This window comes from Panthera pardus, unplaced genomic scaffold (genome assembly GCF_024362965.1).
Source record: "Panthera pardus isolate Hobbes unplaced genomic scaffold, ASM2436296v1 HiC_scaffold_17, whole genome shotgun sequence".
In the NCBI taxonomy this organism is placed as follows: domain Eukaryota; kingdom Metazoa; phylum Chordata; class Mammalia; order Carnivora; family Felidae; genus Panthera; species Panthera pardus.
The window spans coordinates 75,127,607-75,151,435 of NW_026526732.1; the positions used below are offsets into that span (position 1 = coordinate 75,127,607).

The 23,829-nt window shown below is 37.4% G+C and overlaps 1 long non-coding RNA gene across 3 annotated transcripts in view; it reads right to left on the bottom strand.

Annotated features, from left to right (window-relative positions):
• The window catches only part of LOC128777678 (uncharacterized), a 58,447-nt gene that overhangs the window by 14,566 nt on the left and 20,052 nt on the right, over window positions 1-23,829 (bottom strand). The window contains exon 3 of one of the 3 annotated variants that reach the window (XR_008422968.1): window positions 2,834-3,016. The exons of the other annotated variants lie outside the window; for them this stretch is intronic. This is a non-coding gene — a long non-coding RNA (uncharacterized LOC128777678). The remainder of the gene's footprint in view (window positions 1-2,833; window positions 3,017-23,829) is intronic. 3 annotated transcript variants of the gene reach the window in all.

The following is a 23,829-nucleotide window of genomic DNA, read 5'->3' on the forward strand; positions in this document are numbered from 1 at the left end:
ATAAGTCATGAGATAAAAGGTACAGCATAGGGAATATAGTCAGTGGTATTGTAATATCATTGTGTGGTGACAGATTGGTAGCTACACTTGTGGTGAGCATAGAATAACATATAGAGTTGTGCAATCACTACGTCATACCGCTGAAACTAATGTAACATTACATGTCAACTACACTTCGCAAAAGAAAAAAAAAAGTGAAAAAAAAGTTACCATAATGATAATGACATGCAAGACCAAAGGAGTAGCCAAGGGGTCTTGATCTATAACGAGTTATGGAGATGGTTAATGGCACCTGTAGGGACAAAATGGACCAGTAGCCAACAAGAATGGTGCCTAACTTCTATAATCAGAGAAAAGTTACAAACCCTTAGCCACTTTTCAGATCCAGAGTTCCTTGACTTGAAAGGGTCTCTAGAAGGAAGAACACTGTAACATTGTAAAAAGTACAAATTGTAATGATTTCCCCCAGTCCTTCCCCAGTGGGATCTAGGGTCATATACTTGGGTGACTGGGTACACTGGGGGAAGGAAAATACCAGCTTATCAAGGCTACTGGATTCAGAGTCTCAAATGATGTTGAATCCCAGAGACCCAAAGCATCATGGTTCCCCTGTTAGACTTACAAATGCCAGGTAATAAATGCTAAAGTCTGACTTCCAAGTTCTATGGACCCACCTAGTGGCCATTTCCACAGTTCCCTACCATATAGTTGGAATTGACATGTTAGGGAGTTTGAGTAACCCCCACATTGGATCGTTGGCTTGTGGAGTAAGAGCTATCATAGTGGGGAAAACCAAATGGAAACCTTTATTTTTTTTTTATTTAAAAAAAAAAAATTTTTTTAACATTTATTTATTTTTGAGACAGAGAGAGACAGAGCATGAAGGGGGGAGGGGCAGAGAGAGAGGGAGACACAGAATCGGAAGCAGGCTCCAGGCTCTGAGCCATCAGCCCAGAGCCCGACGCGGGGCTCGAACTCACGGACCGTGAGATCGTGACCTGAGCTGAAGTCGGATGCTTAACCGACTGCGCCACCCAGGCGCCCCCAAATGGAAACCTTTAAAATCGCTCTTGTTTCATGGACCAAGATAGTAAATCAAAAACCATGGAGGGATGGTGGAGATTAGTATCATCACCAAAACCTAAAAGATGCAGGGATGGGGGTCTCAATTATATCTCTCTTTAATTCAGCAGTCTGGTCCCTGCAGAAACCAGATGAGGCCTACCTGGCATCTTTATCCAGAAACAGAACACAGTTATTTTGTGGCAACAATTATCGGACACTCAAATTTCATCATGTGAACTCTGATTTATTACTCAAGTTATGGATATCTGTAGATCATACCAAATTAGAACTTAAGAGGGAGCGTTATGGCTATGAATTTAAACCAAGAAGATAATATGCCTTCTGGACTTATTATAGTCATCCTAACTGGGCTCCATCAACAATGATCTCCATGACATTTTCGAAAAAGGCACATTGCTACTTGGTGCTTTACTGCTCCAAGCTTCTCTACAGGGACTATTAACCTTTCTATATTTTGCCAGGTGTACTACAGCATGAATTTTAAGACAACACGAGAACCACCTTTACCAAGAAGTCTCCCTGAAATCCCATCTGCACACCAGGCTGGTTTAGAGGTCCTTTCTTGGTGCTCCAATAATATCCTTTGCAGTTTTATACTTGCCAATAATATCCCACCTTGTTTTATAACTGCCTGGTAATATACATCTGTCCCCTCACTGGACTGTGAGCTGCTGGAGGGCAGGGACTGTATATCATTCATCTTTGAGCCTCAGTGGTTTAGAAGAGTGTCGGTTGGCACATGGTTGGCATCCCATAAATACTTGCTTAATGAAAGAATAAATGATTAAATACATTTAAATATGCCATGTTGATGTTTGGATTTTGTACCAGTTTTTCAGAATGCAGCACTTTATGGCTGATTTCTGCGAGAACACATGAGACTTGTTTCATGAATGTGTATGCAGGCGAGTTTCCAATTTATTCTTTTGAACTGGAACAATACTGTTCCAGACCACCCAGCAAGGACCAGTCGCTGTGGTCAGTGCTCTGCAACAAGATTGAAACATTAGCCTTCAGTCTACTCTGGGTAGAATTCTTGCACACATCATCTCCACAGAAGGTCAGAAAAGTTATCAGCAGCAGAATTCTTGATCTAGGGTGCTCCCAGATGGCTTGGGGTAATGAAGGAGCCCCACACCTGGCTCACTTGCACAGAAATGCCTAGTCTGCCAAAGTTCTCTTTAGGTGATGTGGCTCTTCATTCTCAGCTTAAAGCATCACTTTACCAGGTTCCACAGAACTAGGTCTGCCATGTGCCTGAGAAAAGGAAGCTCTCACATAGCAGTGTGGTCAGTTGTAGCTCAACCTAACTAAAAGCTATCACAGGTCAGATTTTGCATTACTTCTCAAGCCACACAAGCCTGATTTTACCATCTGGAAGAAGGACCTCTTCAATCAAAGCTACAACTGGGATTTGAGTACACCACTTACAAAAAGTCAAGTATTACAATATAATTAACATGAGTGAATGAACCTTCAAACATTTGTACACAGCAACTAATATGTTCGTTATTCTTTTGAACCTGTTTCCACTGTCTGATTTATCTTCCCAGATTTGAAGTGTAAAAATATGAGACATCAATAAACCTAGATGTATGTTGTGACCAGTGCAGAAAGGATCCAACTATACATTAGGACCAAACAACATCACCATCACATAACTTGATCCTTTGTCATTCGGGAATATGAAGGAAGGGAGAGTACTTCATAGTACTCTCATAGTAATTCTCTTTTGAATCACACTAACCTGGATTCTCATCCAGACTCCATCACTTAACAGCCATATGACTGGACAAGTTACTTCATCTGATTCTCAGTTTCACTGTCCATAAGATGGGACAATCTGTTTAACTGCAAAACTTCACCTCCTTCCATCATATCATGCTGCTTCTCATTATAAAACATGATCTTTGCCCTTGAATATATGGCTCTAAAAGGAAAAATAAGACAGAAAAACCAAATAATTAAAATACAATCTTAATACTTCCCAGTTGCTCACTGAAATCTCGGCCCAGGTTTCCACGAAAACATCACAGGTATAAGAATTAGAAACAGTATAAGCCAATGTCTATCCCAGGGTCTGATACAGAATAGATCCCATGGAATATCATGACCATTTAAGTTCAGTTGGATCAAAACTACGCACTTACCCTTCTTGCCCTGGGTGAGTGTTCACATGGGGCAGGCTCCTCCTTGTTAGTGATGTACTTTTTTATATGCAAATAAAGCCTCATCAAGCCAATTCCATATGCCCGTGTCACAGTACTCTGCCCTCTGGACTTTTGGGCAGAGTTGGTGTCAAACTGAATCTTTACTACTTACTAGCTACGTCAGCTTCTAGTCTATAAAATTGGGTTTATAATACATGTCTCATACAGGATCAGTGTAAGGATCAAATATAATAGCATATTCATTTAAAAACATTCCACAAATAATTACCAAGTTCTCGCTTGTGTCCTCAGCTGTATGGCTGCAATGATAAGAAACAGTAACCATTCTAAAGGAGACTTAAATGAACATTTAAGGGTACCTGACATAATATATTCCTCTAAAAATAGTTGTTGATAGAGTTAGAATTCTGATAGCCAGAATGATGTCCAAGTGTATGTAATCATAAGGGAGACACATTCCCTTGTCATCTCTTGAACCCCTTGTCTACAAAAAGATTCTGTGCCTGGGTCCCCATAGTCTTTATTACTCAATTTTGTGAAGACACTCATAAAGATTACTGCAAAGCATTTTAGCTCCAGAAGACTCCAAAGATAATTTATACAAACCCACATTAAAAAGATATGTCATTATTTTCTTTTAATGCTACCTATGTATATATCATTTGTTCAAACTTCATAAAAAAAAAAAAAGAGCATTTGTTCTAAAACATATTCCCCCAAGTGGGATGATACAACTCATTATCTATGCATAGTTTTAGGTACATCAACCTAAAGTGTATTTTATAGTATTTCTTCTGGCTGAGTTTCTGTTTTTCTCATTCCACCATAGAGTAAGTTATCAGATCTAATTTTGAAATATGAAAGCTATTATCCAAAATGCACCAATATTTCCAGGTGCACTTTATGGAAGTGTAGAACTATTTCTCAGAAGCATAAAACAGTTGTTGAAAAATGTTTTAAAGTGCCAACAAGTTAGAAGTCTTATGAGTTGAACAGGGTCAAGCTCAGGGGAGTGGAACCCTGAAGTCTATATGCCCTAGTCTTACACTCTTGATAGGCCTCATATTCACACCCATGACAGTCTATACTAAAAAGGGAATATAATACATTTTATTTTGAGAGTCAAAAGCTTTATTTTATTCCATATAAACGTTTAAAATACATCACATCACATTATTTTTACTCTATTTGGCATTTCTTTATTGTTTAATATACTGCAAGTCTCAAAAATCGCCCAGGCTCTCTCAAACTTAGAGAAGACCAAGAGGAGAAGAAAGATCCTCAGGCAGCCAAATACATTTGAGCAGCAGAGCTCCAAGGAGAACATCAGTCATCAAACAACTTCTTTCATGATCAGACTTTTGGAAAACTCATTCACATGACTGAAAGTCATGAGACTTATCTGTGGCAACGTCCCAATTTAATGATTTATAATTACTGTTAGAAGTACTGTATACGCCTTATGCACAGGTGATTAGTGCATTCATACGAAGAAAAGGAAAGATGTTGGGAAAGCCCATCATGAGCAGACAGCAATTTGTTGATTTTTCTCTTTTTTTGTAAGCAGTACTTATTGAATACCTGAAATATTCTGGGTTATATACCTGGTGCTGTTCAGAAGAAAAGAAAGAAAGAAAGAAAGAAAGAAAGAAAGAAAGAAAGAAAGAAAGAAAGAAAGAAAGAAAGAAAAGAAAGAGGAAAGAAAGGAAAGAAAGAAAGAGAAAGAAAGAAAGAAAGAAAGAAAGAAAGAAAGAAAGAAAGAAAAAGAAAAGAAAGAAAAAGAAAGAAAGAGAAAACAATTGCTTCAATTTATGGGGACTTTGTATATATTTATGTCAAATATTTTGCAAAAATTATCTCATCATCTCATTTAATTATTACAAAAACATGAAAGATGATAAGGCCCACTGTAACAAATGAGAACATTGAGGCTCGAGAAATAAAGTGACTTGCACGATACACACTAGTAAGTAGAACCAGGAATCAAATCCAGATCTGTCTTTCTGTAAAACTCTAGCTCTTTCTATCACATGATGCTGCTTTTAATTTAATTTAATACAGGGTTCAACAAACTAAGGCCTGGGTTCAAAATCTAGCCTAAAGCCTGTTTGTAAATAAAGTTTGATTAGAACATAGTCACGTCCATTCCTTTACTTATTATCTGTGACTGCTTTCTTGCGAGAGCCTCAAAGTTGAGCAGTTGCAACCCAGACCTTATAGCCTGCAAAATATTTATTCTCTGGCCCTTTCACAGAATAAGATGGCTGAACCCTGATTTAAGACACGATCTCTGTTCTAGCATCAATTCCTCATTTACTATAAGCTGCTTCCATGCCCAGCTCAGCAAATTAAGACCAGGTATAGACATACTTGCCATACAGACATGACTGGATCCTGAAATCATATGTGAGATCCCCATGATAATGAACTCTCTCTTATCCACTCACATACTGCACCTTCTCCTAGTTGGCCCTCTGAAATCCTCCATGTCTTCTCATGCTCCTGATGATACGTGTATATACCCTGGCTCTATAGTGCTTTTGCCATGTAACTGTTTCTTCCTGAAGCAGCCTTGTACTTCCTTACTCAGGCTGTGCTGAGACCTGATCCAGGTTTTTATCTGAAGGCAATGAAATATGGTAGGGGACAGACCTTAATGACAACCAGCATCATCTTCTGAGGGATTATCCTTAAGGTTAGGTCATTGAATACTGCCCAGGGAAGAGGAGACTCCTGGCCTCTGGCGAGAAATAAGGACTTGCTTCGGATGGCCAGGGAATTCAGAGAAATTAGGAGTTAATGGTCCTCAGGCTCATTCACACAAATGTTCTCCTCCCAGTTATCAGGATCCCAACTCTTTCCCTATCAGACCTCAAGAACTATTGAGGCTGCACATTTAATTTTCTTTGCAGACTTGCCATCTTTATTCTCAGATCAAAGGCCCACATTTTAGCCTAGTCACTCCTGCGGCTGCAGGAGATGAAAGTTTCTCCAAAGCTGCCACAAGGTCCTCTGGCTATCACAGCATGACACAGGTTAAAAATTGTCTTTAACCTATAATTTTTCTTTTTGCAAGGCTTCTGGTGATGTCAAAAGCAGCCACCCGACACCACAATCCTTATAATTATCATTGTTTTCATAATATTAAAGTACAGTAGACACAATGTTCTAATGCTATGTCATCCACCTGCACCTCAACCCAATTAACAAGAAGTGAGAGCTTTAATGATTGTAATGCCACAGCATACCAGAGGTTGTTACCACAACATTTCTCATACCAGGTGCTTTATCCTGCGCTTTCTATAGCTTTGTGACCCAAAATCTGGTCCATGGACCAGCAGCATTGGTATCACTTGGGAGCTTGTAAAAAATCCAAAATCTGAGGTCCCAACCCAAGAATATTGAATCAGAATATGCATTTTATTGAATTCCCCAGGTAATTATTATGAACACTAACATGTGAGGACCTTTGCTCTAAACAAAAGCAGATCCTGAAGCAAAGCTAATATGCTGCCACATTTTTGGAGAGTATAATCGCAATGAAAAAACAGAAAGGGGAGAAGGAAACAGGCAGAGAAAAAAGAAAGCAAATGCAAGAAGGTGCATTGCCAGTTCATCACAACTTCTCAAGAAAGCACAGGCTGCATAATTGGTCACATGGTATTTCTGCATGGAACCATAACAACTTGGAACAGTCTGCTGTTGAGAGGAAGGAGGGTGAAAAGTGAGCAATTTATTTGCTGGTTCATTTCTTCTTTTTTTTTTTCTTCCAAGTTTTTATTTAAATTCTAGTTGGTTAACATATATGATAAAATTGGATTCAGGTGTAGAATTTAGTGATTCATCACTTATACATATAACACCCAGGGCTCATCACAAGTGCCCTCCTTAATACCCATCACCCATCCCCCACCCACCTCTCTCCATCAACCCTCAGTTTGTTCTTTTTTTTTAAATTTTTTTTAATGTTTATTTATTTTTGAGACAGAGAGACAGAGCATGAACAGGGGAGGGGCAGAGAGAGAGGGAGACACAGAATTGGAAGCAGGCTCTAGGCTCCGAGCCATCAGCCCAGAGCCCGACGCGGGCTGGAACTCACGGACCGCGAGATCGTGACCTGAGCAGAAGTCAGACGCTTAAGCGACTGAGCCACCCAGGCGCCCCTCAGTTTGTTCTTTATAGTTAAGAGTCACTTATGGTTTGCTTCCCTCTCTCTTTTTTTTTCCTTCCCCTATGTTCATTTGTTTTGTTTCCTAAATTCCACATGAGTGAAATATGGTATTTGTCTTTGTCTGACTTATTTCACTTACAATAATACACTCTAGCTCCATCCACATTGTTGCAAATGGCAAGACTGTATTCTTTTTGATGAATGAGTGATACTCCATTGTATATTACATATATACAAATACCACATCTTCTTTATCCATTCATCAGCTGTTGGATATTTGGGTTCTTTCCATAGATTAGCTATTGTTGATAATGCCACTATAAACATTGGGGTGCATGTGCTCCTTGGAATATGAACTTTTAAAGGTTTATTTATTTTGAGACAGAGTGTATGTGCACGCAGGAGAGGGGCAAGAGAGAGAGAGGGAGGCAGAGGATCTGAAGCAGACTCTGTGTGCTGATGGCAGACAGTCCAATGTGGGGCTCAAACTCATGATAATGATCATAACCTGAGCTGAAATTTAACTGACTGAGTCACCCAGGTGCCCCTCAAATTTGTATTTTTGTATCCTTTGGGTAAATACCTAATAGTGAAATTGCTGGGTTGTAGGGTAGTTCTAATTTTAGCTTTCTGAGAAACCTCCATACATCCAGAGTGACTGAACCACTCTGTGATGCATTCCAACCAACAGTGTAAGAGGGTTCTCCTTTCTCCATGTTCTTGCCAACATCTATTGTTACCTGTGTTGTTAATTTTAGCCATCCTGACAGGTGTGAGGTGGTATCTCATTGTGATTTGGTTTGTATTTCCCTGATGATAAGTGATGTTGAGCATCTTTTCATGTGTCTGTTAGCCATCTGTATGTCTTCTTTGGAAAAGTGTGTATTCATGTCTTCTACCCATTTCTTCACTGGATTATTTACTTTCTGGGTGTTGAATTTGACAAGTTGCTTATAGATTTTGGATACTAACCCTTTATCAGATATGTCATTTGAAAAAGAAATCAAGGAATTGATCCAAAAACAATATTCACCAAAAACAATAAGATACCCAGGAATAAACCTAACCAAAGAGATGAAAAGTCTGCACTCTGAAAACTATAGAACAGTTATGAAACAAATTGAAGAGGACAAAAAGAAATGGAAAAATATTCCATGCTCATGGATTAGAAGATCAAACATTATTAAAATGTCTATACTACCCAAAGCAATCTACACATTTAATGCTATCCCTACCAAAACACCACCAGCATTTTTCATAGAGCTAGAACAAACAATCCTAAAACTTGTCTAGAGCCACAAAAGGTCCCAAATAGCCAAAGCAGCCTTGAAAAAGAAAATCAAAGATGAAGGCATCACAATTCTGGACTTCAAGTTATATTACAAAGCAGTAGTGATCAAAACAGCATGGTACTGGCACAAAAATGCAATTGTAAATGGGATCAATTCCTTGACTTCTTTTTCAAGTGACATTTCCAAAGAAGACATACAGATGGCTAACAGACACATGAAAACCCAGAAAGGGACCCACAAGTATATGGTCAACTAATCTTTGACAAAGCAGGAAAGAATGATGAATGAAAGAAAGATGATTGATGTTGGACATCTTGTCATGTGTCTGGGTTTTCTATTCTGTTCTATTGATCTAGCCAATGTCCAGCTGTGTTCTCACATGGCAAAGAAAGAAAGTAAACTCTCTGATGTCTCTTTTAAAAACATCAATCCTATTGGATTAGGGCCCCACCCTTATGACCTCAGATAACCTTAATTATACCTAAAAGCTCTATCTCCAAATATCTCCACATTGGGGGTTAAGGCTTCAACCTATCAGTTTTAGGGGACATAATTCAGTCCACATCAGATGTAAGCCCGGAGGAAAAAGCATCTTAGAGGAAACAGTACAGTGAGATGAAAACTTGGGAAAATAGTCACAGAGAAGATAGCTATTACTTTACAATAAGATAAGAAACAGAAGATGGTGCATTCATAAACCAAAACAAAAGGACTTTTAAAAGAAACATTTCATGAAAAAAATAACTTTTGGTAATTAAAATATGATAGGAGAAATAAAAAACCATATAGAAGAGATGGAGAATAAAATTGAGAAAGTTTCCAAAAAAGTAGAGCATAAGGACTAAGTAAAGTAAAATAGGTGAGAAAAAAATTTTAAAAAGTTAAAAGGTCAATTTAGGAGGTCCAGCAATCAAACAAAAAGAATTTTAGAAAATGACAAAAAAAAAAAAAGACACAAAGATATATCCAATTGTATTAGCTGTTACATGGCAGTCAAACCACACCCTGAGACCAGTTTGTGTTGCCCAAGAAAAGATGGGAGACATAGTACATCTATGCCTCAGAACCCAATTTCTAAGCCTTAATTTGATCTGCTGATTTACCTAGCTTTTTAACCTTGAAAAACCTAGGACATTGGTCTTAGCATTTTAAGTCCTGACTTTCTAGTTCTGAACTATAGCTGCTGAATGCTTGTTAATCCTTTCCTCCTCTGCCTGGATATCTGAACTGCTGCTCTGTCTGACCAAATGTAATTGGCTATCCTTGATCACTGACTGGTTCTTACTGTTCCATCCATACCAGGAATCCTTCAACCAATTGTTGTAGACCCCCTTGTTATAAAGGGTATGACTCTACCTTATTCAACCAATAGTTTTTAAAATATAAAAGAAGTAGTAATGAGGTCAGATAACAAAATTCTAACAAGCAAAGCAAAGGTTAGAATTTTCTATAATTAAAAAGAATCTAATTCTGTTATTGATTTTTAGTTTAATTCTGTATGGTCTGAATACATACTTTGTCTCATGCCAATTTTGTTAAATTTGCTTAAACTTGATTTGTGGTTCAGAATACAGTCAATTTTGGTAAATATTCTAAGTATACTTGACTTTTTGGCTGATGTTGATGGAGTGTTTTTCTAAAAATCAATTGAAACAAATTAGTCTTCACTGTTGTTCAGATCTTCTATATCCTTACTGATTTTCTATCTACTTGTTTCATTACTTACTGAAAGAAAAGTGTTAAGTCTTTAGTTATTATTGTAAATCTGTTTATTTCTTCTTTCAGTTTTATCAGTTTTTGCTCTATGGATTTTGAAGCTTTGTTATTAAGTATATAAAAATTTATCATTATTATGTCCTCTTAATGAACTGACCTGTAATTTATCACCAAGAAATGTTTCTTCTTTATCCCTGATAATATTACTTGATCTGAAATCTACTTTGCTATTAATATAGTTACTCCAGGGAGGGGCCAAGATGGCAGAACAGCATGGAAGTTCTCTGCTTCTCTCATCCCTGAATTGCAGCTAGATTAGCATCAAACCATTTTTCACACCTAGAAAATTGATCTGAGAATTAACACAACAATCTGCACAACTTGAGCCACAAAACATGGCAGGTATGCAGTGCAGAGAGGTGAAATGAGGAAGAGAGAAGCCTCAGAGAGTAGGGAACGATATTTTCAGAGAGGACAGAGAAAGTGGGGAGAGTACAGAAGAGCATTCCCCCTGAAAGTACCTGGAGAGAAACAGAAAGAGCAGAAGCACCCACACTTGCCTGAACCAGAGGGACACAGGCAAAGGACACTGGAGAATATGATTGCTGGTACTGGAACAAAAACGCCAGGGTGCAGTGAAACCTGACACGGTTGTGTGTTGTGATTTACCATAATCCCTGAAACTCTGCTGCTACTTATTCTGGGGCAAGCCAGCATCCAGTCACAACCTCTGAGTCTCTCCAGCAGTGTGATTGCAGGACTGTTCCCAGCACTGGCCATTGTTCAGCAAGATGCTCCCCAAGAGGGTCAAAGCAGGTCCAAGCCACAGGGCCCTCAGAAGTGAGGGCTTTGGAAACACAGCCCCATCCAAGATAAATGGAAAGGGGTGCTGCCTGGCAGGCTGACAGCTTGGATGCAGACAGTGTAGAAGCAAGGAGTGGAAGGAAGCCAGAGACAAAGGAGGGGTCCTTGATTGCCAGTTGGGTAGAGCACAGAGTTCTGAGGCTAGAGACTGGGAAGCTGGGTGATGCCATTTTCACCTCTCCGGCACATGCACACACATGTGCACACGTGCCACACCCATCTGCCCCATTAAGCTAAGGAGCGCCACCTAGTGGAGAATGGAGCCATTGCACCAAACCCCATCCAACTGCACCAACCAAGCCCTAGAAGACGACCACAAGTCTCTCTGCCTGATTAGTGTATGGACTATAAAGTGCTTCATACTTTGACTTCTAGGGAAAACTGGATGTAATTTCATAAGGATTCTGTTCACTGATTCATCTATTCGGGGTTTTTTTGTTGTTGTTGGCTTTTTTTTTTCTTTTCTTCCTTTTTTTCTTTCCTTATTCTTGGATACAGAAAGAGAAACAAATATTTTTTATTTTCCGTTTGTATATAAATTTTTTTAAATTTTTATTATATATTTTTGGGAAATTTATTTTTTTATTCTATTTTACCTTATCCAGTTCATTTTATTCTATTTTATTGCATACATTTTCTTAATTTTAAATGCTTTCTTACTTTCTTTTTCTTTTCTTTTCTTTTCTTTCCCTTTTTTTCTCTATTCATCAAGCTACTTTTAACAACCAGACCAAAACGTATCCAGGATCTAGCTTCCTTAATTTGATTTCTTTTTGTTGTTTTGAATCTTTTTAATTTTCTTTTTTAATTTTATTAATTCTTTTTCTTCCTCCAAAATGACAAAATGAAGGAATTTACCCCAAAAGAAAGAACAGGAAGAAATGACAGGCAGGGACTTAATCGACACAGATATAAGCAAGATGTCTGAATTAGAATTTACAATCATGATAATAAGAATACTAGCTGGGGTTGAAAATCCCCACAGAATCCTTTTCTGTGGAGATAAAAGAAGTAAAATCTAGTCAGGACGAAATTAAAAACGCTACGACTGAGATGCAATCTTGAAATGATGCCGCAGAGGCAAGGATGGATGAAGCAGAGCAGCAAATCAGCGATACAGAAGACAAAATTATGGAGAATAATGAAGCAGAAAAAAAAGAGGGAAACTAAGGCAAAAGAGCATGATGTAAGAATTAAAGAACTCAGTGACTCACTAAAAAGGAATAACATCTGAATCACAGGAGCCCCAGAAGATGAAGACAGAGAAAGAGGGGGAGATGTTTTATGTGAGCAAATCATAGCAGAAAACTTTCCTAACCTGGGGAAAGACACAGACATCAAAATCCAAGAAGCACAGAGAACTCCCATTAGATTCAACAAAAACTGGCCATCAACAAGACACATAATAGTCAAATTCACAAAATACACAGAGAAGGAAAGAATTATAAACACAGCAAGGGGGAAAAAGTCCTTAACCTATAAGGGAAGACAGATCAGCTTGGCAGCAAACCTATCTACAGAAACGTGGCAGGCCAGAAAGGAGTGTCAGGATATATTCAACATGCTGAATTCCAGCAAGGCTGTCATTCAAAATAGAAGGAGAAATAGTTTTCCAGACAAACAAAAATTAAAGGAGTTTGTGACCACTAAACCAGCCCCACAAGAAATTCTAAGGGGGACTCTCTGAGAGGAGAAAAGATGAAATAAAATAAAAAAGACCAAAAGCAAAAAAAGACTAGAAATGACCAGAGAACACCACCAGAAACTCCAACTCTACAGGCAACACAATGGCAATAAATTCATATCTTTCAGTACTCACTTTCAATGTCAATGGTCTAAACCCTCCAATCGAAATACACAGGGTAACAGAAGGGATAAGAAAACAAGATATGACTATATGTGGTTTACAAGAGACCCATTTTAGACCTAAAGACCCCTCCAGATTGAAAGAAGGGCATGGAAAACCATCTATCATGCGAATGATCACCAAAAGAAAGCCAGAGTAACCATGCTTATATCAGACAATCTAGATTTTAAAACTAAGACTATAACAAGAGATGAAGAAGGGCATTATATCATAATTAAGGAGTCTATCCACCAAGAATATCTAATAACTGTAAACATTTAAGCTCCCAACATGGAAGTACCCAAATATATAAGTCAATTAATCACAAACATACAGACACTCATTGATAACAATACCATAATAGTAGGAGACTTCAACACCCCACTTACAACAGTGGACAGATCATCTAAACAGAAGATCAACAAGGAAACAATGGCTTTGAATGACACACTAGACTGGATGGACTTAACAGATTATTCAGAACATTTCATCCTAAAGCAGCAGAATACACATTCTTCTCGAGTGCACATGGAACATTCTCCAGAATAGATCACATACTGGGTCACAAATCAGCCCTCAACAAGTTCAAAAAGATCGAGTTGATACCTTGCATATTTTCAGACCACAATACTATGAAACTTGAAATCAACCACAAAAAAAGTTTTTTGTAAAGACAACGAATACTTGGAGATTAAAGAACATCCTACTAAAGAATGAATGGGCTAACCAAGAAATTAAAGAGAAAATTAAAAAGTACGTGGTCGCCAGTGAAAATGATAACACGACAGCCCAAAACCTTTGGGACGCCACAAAGGCAGTCATAAGAGGGAAGTGTACAGCAATACAGGCCTTCCTTAAGAAGGAAGAAAGTTCTCAGATACACAACCTAACCTTACACCTTAAAAATCTGAAAAAAGAACAGCAAATAAAAGGCAAAACTAGCAGAAGAGGGGAAATAATAAAGATCAGAGTGGAAATTAATGCTATCAAAATTTAAAAAAAAAACAAAACCAAAAATCCCCCAGTAGAACAGATCAATGAAAAGACAAGATGATTCTTTGAAAGAGTTAAAAAAAATTGATAACCCCCTAGCCAGTTTGATCAAAAGGAAAGGACCCAAATAAATAAAATAAAAAACTAAAGAGGAGAGATCACAACCAACACAGCAGAAATAAAAACAATAATAAGAGAACATTATGAGCAATTATATGCCAATAAATTGGGCAATCTGGAAGAAATGGACAAATTCATAGAGACATACAAACCACCAAAACTGAAACAGGAAGAAATATAGAATTTAAACAGACAGATAACCAGTAAAGAACTTGAATTGGTAATCAAAAACCTTCCAAACACAAGAGAACAGGGCCAGATGGCCTTCCAGGGAAATTCTACCAAACATTTAGAGAAGAGTTAACTCCTATTCTTTTGAAGCTGTTCCAAAAAGTAGAAATGGAAAGAAACCAAAATTCATTCTACAAGGCCAGCATTACCTTGATCCCAAAACCAGACAAAGACCCCACTAAAAAGAACTATAGACCAATTTCCCTCATGAGCATGGATGCAAAAATTCTCAACAAGATACTAGCCAACTGGATCCAACAATGCAATAAAAGAATTATTCACCATGATTAAGTGAGATCTATACCTGGGATGCAAGGCTGGTTCAATATCTGCAAATCAATCAATGTGATACATCACATTAATAAAAGAAAGGTCAAGAACCACATGATCCCCTCAATAGATTCAGAGAAAACATTTGACAAAATATAGCATCCTTTCTTAATAAAAACCCTCAAGAAAGTAGGGATAGAAGGATCATACCTCAAGATCATAAAAGCCATATATGAAAGACCCACCACTATCATCTTCAATGAGGAAAAACTGAGAGCTTTCCCCCTACGGTCAGGAACATGACAGGGATGTCCACTGTCACCACTGTTATTCAACATAGCATTGGAAGTCCTCACCTCAGCAATCAGAAAACAAAAAGAAATAAAAAGCAACAAAATCAGCAAGGAGAAAGCCAAACTTTCACTCTTCACAGACGACACGATACTCTATATGGAAAACCCAAAAGATTCCACCAAAATACTGCTAGAACTGATTCGTGAATTCAGCAAAGTCGCAGGATATAAAATCAATGCACAGAAATCGGTTGCGTCTCTATGCACTAACAATGAAGCTGCAGAAAGGGAAATCAAGGAATTGATCCCATTTACAATTGCACCAACAACCGTAAAATACCTAGGAATAAACCTAAGCAAAGAGGTGAAAAACCTATACACTGAAAACTATAAAAAGCTTATGAAAGAAACTGAAGAAGACACATACCAAAAAAAAAAGGAAAAATATTCCATGCTCATGGATTGGAAGAACAAATATTGTTAAAATATCAATACTACCTAAAACAATCTACATATGCAATCCAATCCCTATCAAATTAATACCAGTATTCTTCACAGAGCTAGAACAAACAATCCTAAAATTTGTAATGAACCACAAAATAGTCAATCCTGAAAAAGAAAACCAAAGCTGGAGGCATCACAATTCCAGACTTCAAGATGTATTACAAAGCTGTAATCATCAAGACAGTATGTTACTGGCACAAAAACAGACACTCAGATCAATGGAACAGAATAGTGAACTCAGAAATGTACCAAAAACATATGGGCAGCTAATCTTTGACAAAGCAGGAAAGAATAGCCAATGGAATAGAGTCTCTTGAGCAAATGGTGCTGGGAAAACGGGACAGCGACCTGCAGAAAAATGAACCTGGACCACTTTCTTACACCATACACAAAAATAAACTCAAAATGGATGAAAGACCTAAATGTAAGACAGGACGCCATCAAAATCCTAAAGGAGAAAGCAGGCAGCAACCTCTTTGACCTCAGCCACATCAACTTCTGACTTGGCATGTCTCCAGAGGCAAGGGAAACAAAAGCAAAAATGAACTATTGAGACCTCATCAAGATAAAAAGCTTCTGCACAGCAAAGGAAACAGTCAGCAAAACTAAAAGGCAACCTACAGAATGGGAGAAGATATTTGCACATGACATATCAGATAAAGGGCTAGTATCCAAAATCTATAAAGAATTTATCAAAGTCAACACCCAAAAACCAAATAATTCAGTGAAGAAATGGGCAAAAGACATGAATAGACATTTCTCCAAAGAAAACATCCAGATGGCTAACATACACATGAAAAAATGCTCAACATCACTCATCATCAGAGAAATACAAATTAAAACCACAATGAGCTACCACCTCACACCAGTCAGAATGGCTAAAATTAACAGCTCAGGCATACACCAGATGCTGGTGAAGATGTGGAGAAAGAGGAACCATTTTGCATTGTTGGTGGGAATGCAAACTGGTATAGTCACTCTGGAAAACAGTATGAAGTTTCCTCAAAAAATTAAAAATAGAACTACCCTATGATCCAACAAGTGCACTAGTAGGCATTTATCCAAAGGATACAGGTGTGCTGTTTTGAAGGGGCACATGCATCCCAATGTTTATAGCAGCACTTTCGACAATACCCAAAGTATGGAAACAGCCCAAATGTCCATTGACAGATGAATGGATAAAGAAGATGTGGTATATATACACAATAGAGTATTACTTGGCAATCAAAAACAATGAAATCTTGCCATTTGCAACAACATGGATGGAACTAGCATGTATTATGCTAAGCGAAATTAGCCAGTCAGAGAAAGACCAATATCATATGACTTCACCAATATATGGAATTTAAGATACAAAACAAATGAACAGAAGGGAAAGGAAGCAGAAATAATATAAAAACAGGGAGAGGGAAAAAAATATAAGAGACTCTTAAATATAGAAAACAAACTGAGGGTTGCTGGAGGGGTTGTGGGTGGAGGGATGGGCTAAATGGGCAAGAGGCATTAAGGAGGAGCACTGGGTGTTATATGTAGGGGATGAATCACTGGATTCTGCTCCTGAAATCATTATTACACTATATGCTAACTATATTTAAATTTACAGGTTTGTGGTTTCAAGCCACATGTTGGGGGTAGTATATATATATATATATACATACATATACACACACACACATATAGCTACTCCAGATAAACTCTACCCCCAATGTAGGGCTCAAACTCATGACCCAGAAATCAAGAATTGCATACTTTACCAACTAAGCCAGCCAGGTGCCCTTACTTTCTTTTGATTAGAGTTTGTGCAATGTATCTTTTCTCATTCTTTCACTCTCAATCTGTTTTCTGTTTAAAGTAGGTTTCTTATAGGCTGCATAGAATTGAGTCTTGCTTTGATTTCAATCTGAAAATCCTGTATTTTTAAAAATATTATTTAGTTATTTTGAGAAAGAGCGAGAGAGCATGTGCGTGAGCAGGGGAGGTGCAGAGAGAGAGAGGGAGAGAGAGAATCCCAAGGAGTCTCCATGATCAGAGTGAAGCTCAACACAGGGTTCTATCCCACTACCTTGAGATGATGACCTGAGCTGAAATCAAGAGTCTGACGTTTAACCAACTGAGGCACCCCTGAGAATCCTGTCTTTTAATTGGTACGATTAGATGACTTATATTTAAAACAATCTTTGCTATGGTTGGATTAAAGTCTGCCATCTTACTAGCTGATTTTTATTTGTTCCATTTGTTTTTTATTTTCTTTTTTTCTCTGTTCCTTTACATTAACTGAGCATTTTTTGGTGATTCCCTTTTTATCTCCACTATTGACTTATTCTTTATACCTCTGTATAAAATGATTTAATGGTTTCCATAGGGTTTTAATTTTTAAGAAAAAAAATTTTTTAATGTTCATTTTTGAGAGACAGAGACAGAGTGCAAGTGGGGGAGGGGCAGAGAGAGAGACACACACACACACACACACACACACAGAGAATCTGAAGCAGGCTCCAGGCTCTGAGCGATCAGCACAGAGCCCTACACAGGGTTCAAACTCATAGACTGTGCAATCATGACCTGAGCCAAAGTTGGACACTTAATTGACTGAGCCACCCAGGTGCCCCGGCTTTAATTTTTTTTTTAATGTTTATTTATTTTTGAGAGAGATAGAGAGAGAGAGAAACAGAGCTTGAGTGGAGGAGGAGTGGAGAGAGAGGAAAACACAGAATCTGAAGCAGGCTCTGGGCTCTGAGTTGTTAGCACAGAGCCTGATGTGGGGCTGGAACTCACAAACCAAGAGATCACGATATGAGCTGAAGTCAGATGCTTAACTGACTGAGCCACCCAGCACCTCCCTTAGGGTTTAAAATTTAGATAGTTAGCTAATCAGAGTCCACTCTGTATTGTTTAGCTTTACATGTGCTTCCATATGTGGTGTTCTTCTGTCATACATTTTAATTTTATATAATACTTTTACATAATATATAACATAGTACATTGTCACCGTTCTTGCTTTAGACCATTTATCTTTTAAAGGAATTAAGAAAAGTGAATTATATTTTTCATCATTTATTTCATTTCCAGCACTCTTCTATATGTATATCCAAATTTCTGTCTGGCATCACATTCCTTCTGCCTGAACAGCATTCCTTAGGATTTATTTCAGCACGGACCTTCTGGCAACACATTTTCTCATTTTTGGTTTTCTGGAAAAGTCATTAATTTTTCACATTTGAAAGATATTTTTGTTTGTATAGACTTTTGACAGGTTTTTTTTTCCTTCAGCATTTTAAAGATATGACTCTTTTTATCTTACGATTAGCAGTTTGTGATAAAAAAAATCTGCTGTTATTCTTAGATTTGTTCTTCTGTAGGTAATTTGTCTTTCATTTCTCTGCTTTCCTACAAGATTTTCTCTTTGTCCATGGTTTCCCGTAATTTGAATACAATGTGTTTATATTTGGGTATTTTGTGTGTTTGTTTTTATCCTGTTTGATATCCTCTGAGCTTCTTGGATCTATTGGTTGGAATCTTTTATTCATTTTGGAAAATTTGGGGCCATTATTTCTTCTTAAGAACAAATATTTCATGTGTCCTATTACTTTCTTCTCTTCTGGAATCCCAATTATACATATGTTAGGCTTTTGTTATTGTCCCATAGATCTTGAGTTCCCTGTTCTGTTTCCCCCTCTCTTCTTTCTCCTCCTTGTTCAGTTTGGGTGATTTTCATCAGTCTGTTTTCAAGTACACTGATTCTTCCCATGGCTGTATTGATTTTACTGACTCAAGCAGGCACTGGGGGCAATCTTCATCTAAAGTGATTTTTTCCTAGCATTTCCATTTAATTATTTCTTATAGCTTCCATCTCTCTCCTGATATTACCGATCTAATAATACATATTATATACCTTTTCCACTGGATCATTTGTCATATTAATCATTTAAAATTCCCTGTCCACTAGTTCCAACATCTGTTATATATTGGTCTAGTCTGTCAATTGCTTTGTCTCTTGAAATTGTGTTGTATTTTTCTCTTCCTTCTTTGTATGCCTTGTAGTTTTTGTTGAAACCTAGATGTATTGTGCAGTACAATAGAGAGCAAAGGAAATACATTTTATACATGGAAATGGGCATAACTTTTCCTCTGCTAGGACTTTAGTATGAGGGTCTGAGTCAATTTAATCAGAAATTTAAATGGGTGTGGAGGATGTTGTTGCTAAGGTTACACTCAGTGCACCATGTGTTTCAAATTCCCATAGAAGTACTTTGTATTTAGCATGGTGGCTGGTTTGCCAGAGGCTTTTCCTCCTTGTCTGTCCCACCCTCATGTTTAGGTCTTTCCTTTGTTCCTGTGCCTCAGACAGGTCTTTCTGCACAATTGTGCCCCTCTACAGGCAGTGGACCGCTATTTGCTGTTGATTCTCAGTCTGTGTTTTAGGGCTGCTTAAGCCTCAGTTTTAGGCATGAACTATGTCTCTGGGGTGCAAGGGTGAGGTCTTCTTGGTGATGAAAAAGACCTAACTTCCAGCTGTAGAAGACCTCTAATGGTCAAGGACTGGAAATGTTCCTGCACCTCCCTCAGAGAGATTTTTCTGTTTCCTTCCACCAACTGTAATGAGTCTTCACCAGTACCATAAAGTGCAACAAATGTTGCTGCACTCCTCCCAGCAGCTTAAGACTTTTGTTCCTCAGGGGGTAAAAAAATAGAAAAGAAGGAACCAGGCAAGTCTTTATCACCTTCCTACTGTGGCTGCTTTTCCCCTCCTGCAGACCCTAGGATGGCTTTTTTAGGACTCTCACTTTGCTGTTGTGGTAGGCACTTTTTGAGGTCTATGGAGAAGAACCTGAAAGTGGTGCTATTTCCCCTGTTTTCTACTGTGTTCAGGCATTCTGTATTCTCATGCTATCCCACCCTTGGCCTTGAGCAATTTGTTGAAGATTTTAGCAAACTTTTTCTTACCAGCTTGAGCAGTGTCCAGTAAGACCTGCACTAGGTAAGCCCTGCTCCTGTGCTGTCTCTCCTTACAGGTACTTGTGCTTACTTAGAGTTTGGATTAATTGGTTACCCTATGATCTCAATTTCTGATGGCTTCATAAATACTGTGATTTTCCATGTTATCTGGGGTGTGTGTGCGTGTGCGTGTGTGTGTATGGTTGTTGTAGGTTGAGAGTGAAACCTTTTCCACTGTTCTGCAAACTAAGTAGCATGATGATTTTAAAAATCATTCCAGATGGGGGCGCCTGGATGGCTCAGCTGGTCAAGCATCGGACTCTTGAATTCGGGTCAGGTCAATGTCTCACAATTCGTGAGTTCAAGTCCTGTGTCAAGCTCTGCGCTGGCAATGCAGAGCCTGCTTGGGATTCTCTGTCTCTCTCCCTCTCTCTCTGTCCCTCCCCTGCTCTCTCCCTCTCTCTAAAAACACAAAAAAACACTTTAAAAAAAGCATTCCAGATGATTATAAAGCAAGATGTTTGCTTCTGCCTTTCTTGCACTTCAGCATCTTTGGTTTTACAGCCCTCTGGTCCCATCTTGAGGCTTGCTGGGCTCAGCATGAGTTAATCTACTTCTTCAGTTTTTATGTACCATCTCTGACCTCACACAAGAGCTCCTCATTCCACCACTGGGTTCCTACAGCAATTTATTTCCCAAACATGGAGTAAGGAGTTGAATATTAAGGTAAAACTTTCCTAAAATACCTTAAACATATTTTGCAAAATGTTTGTTTATTTTAACATTTTCATAAACCGTATTGGACATCTCTAATTTTTTGCCTCTTATATCCTCAACTCCTGTTTTACTTCACCTATTGCTATAGCAACCAGCTTTGCTAAGTGTAACTGACAGCACATCATCTCAGCTATACTGCATATTTCTCACTTTGCCTATAATATTAATGAAAATTGAGATAAAATTTAAAATATTTATGTACAGCTCTTCTCTTCTAACAAATCAAATGTTTTTTTTCCTATGCTTCCTCCTAACTCTTGTCCATATGCATATAATAGTTTTAGGTAGTTGATATAAGTTTGTATTCTGGTGGGTTTTGTTTTTTTTTTTGAGGCTTTGCTTATTTGTTTTGCTTAACATACTATCACAATCATCTGTTCATGTTGCTAGTCATTATACTTCTGATTTAATGACTGCATACTATTCCATGAAGTTCACAGACCTTAATTTAATAAATACTTGTTGAATATTTAGTTTTTTTCCAGAAATTTCAATAATAAACATTAACATATATATAACTGTATTTTTTCCTTTGGGTTATTAAAGTAAATTTACATAAGTAATATTATCAAATCAGAGCATGTAAATATGGATATGGTTTTTGTATTGACTGACAATTTTTTTTACCAAAAATACAATGATTTACAATGTCACCAAAGCAAAATTAGTGAGCTGGCTTTACTAAAATCTTATCAGCATTATCATCCATTTTAATGCATTTATTTAATAGATGTAAACATTTAAATCATTAGTGAATTTGTGTTTTATTGCTATTGAGCCAAATTCTTTTTATTGCAGTTATTTGTTAATGGCATTTTATATTATATAAATGGTCTTTTGCACATCTATTTATTGAGGTACAATGTTATATACTCTATATGATTAAATATTAATATTTTGTCATATTTGTTTAAAATTATTGTTCTGTTGGTTACTTCACTTTTTTATTTTAGGGAATTTATTTTATTTTTTCATTGCCAACTAAAAGTCTTTATTGATAAAATGCATATGTTTTCAAATTATAATTTTCAATATGTAATATTTCAAATTATAATAGTTTACTTGTAATATATAATATTTACCAAAATTGGCTTGAGAAATGTTTTTTAAGTGTTTATTTTAATTCCAGTTAGTTAACATACAGTGTTATATTAGTTTCAAGTCCATAATATAGTGATTCAACACTTCCATACATCACCCTGTGCTCATCACGACAAGTGTCCTCCTTACTCCCATCATCTATTTAACCATAACCATCAGTTTGCTCTCTTTAAATTTTTTTTAATGTTTATTCATTTTTGAGAGACAGAGAGAGACAGGGTGTGAGCAGGGGAGGGGCACAGAGAGAGGGAGACACAGACTGCAAAGCAGGATCCAGACTCTGAGCCGTCAGCACAGAGCCTGACACAGGGCTCAAACTCATGAACCGTGAAAATCATGACCTGAGCTGATGTCTGACCCTCAACCGACTGAGCCACCCAGGTGCCCCAGTTTGCTCTCTTTAACAAAGAGTCTGTTTCTTGATTTGTTTCTCTCTCTTTTTCATTTTTTTCCTTTGCTTGTTTTGTTTCTCAAGTTCCATATATGAGTGAAATCATATGGTATTTGTCTTTCTCTGGATTATTTTGCTTAGCATTATACTAGAGCTCATAACCTCACACCTGTCAGAATGGCTAAAATCAACAAGAAACAACAGGTGTTGGTGAGGATGTGGAGAAAAAGGAACCCTTGTGCACTGTTGGTGGGAATGAAGACTGGTACAACCACTGTGGAAAACAGTATGGAGATTCCTCCAAAAGGTAAAAATAGAACTACCTTATGATCCAGCAATTGCACTACTGGGTATTTACCCAAAGAATACAAGAACACTAATTCAAAGGAATACACGCACCCCTGTGTTTATAGCAGCATTATTTACAATAGCCCAGATAGGGAAGCAGCCAAAGTGTCCATCAATTTAAGAATGGATACAGAAGATGTGGTATAAAAATATAATGGACTATTATTCAGCCATAAAAAAGAACGAATTTTATTTAAGGAAGTGTTTCATTTTATAGGATCAAATTTATTGTATTAAATTTTATTTATTTATTCTATTGCTTTTAAATTCACTGAAATTCTATTGCTTTCAGTTTAGTAAGTTATTTTTTCTAAAAATGAGAGAAATATTCAATGCTATTTACTGCTTATTTTTCTGCTTATAGTGTTGCTTTCAACCTGAAGTTTATTTTGTTTGAGTGTGGCTCTGAATTCTTTTAAATCTTAATTAATGTAATACAAGGTTTATGAAATATCTCAAGACCCATTATTTTGTAAGGTTTCATCATGTATTAAGTTTTACATGTAAAAATATCAGTTTCTGGATTTCTATTGTATCTTATTATTATAAAAATTATTTTGGCAGTATTTAGTGTTTTAATAATGTTGTGATAAAATCTTTGGCACTCTCTGGTCCTGTCCACCTACACCAATCATTTTTTAAATATACACACACAGGGACACATGGGTAGCTCAGTCAGTTAAGTATCAGACTCTTGATTTTGGCTCATGTCATGATCTT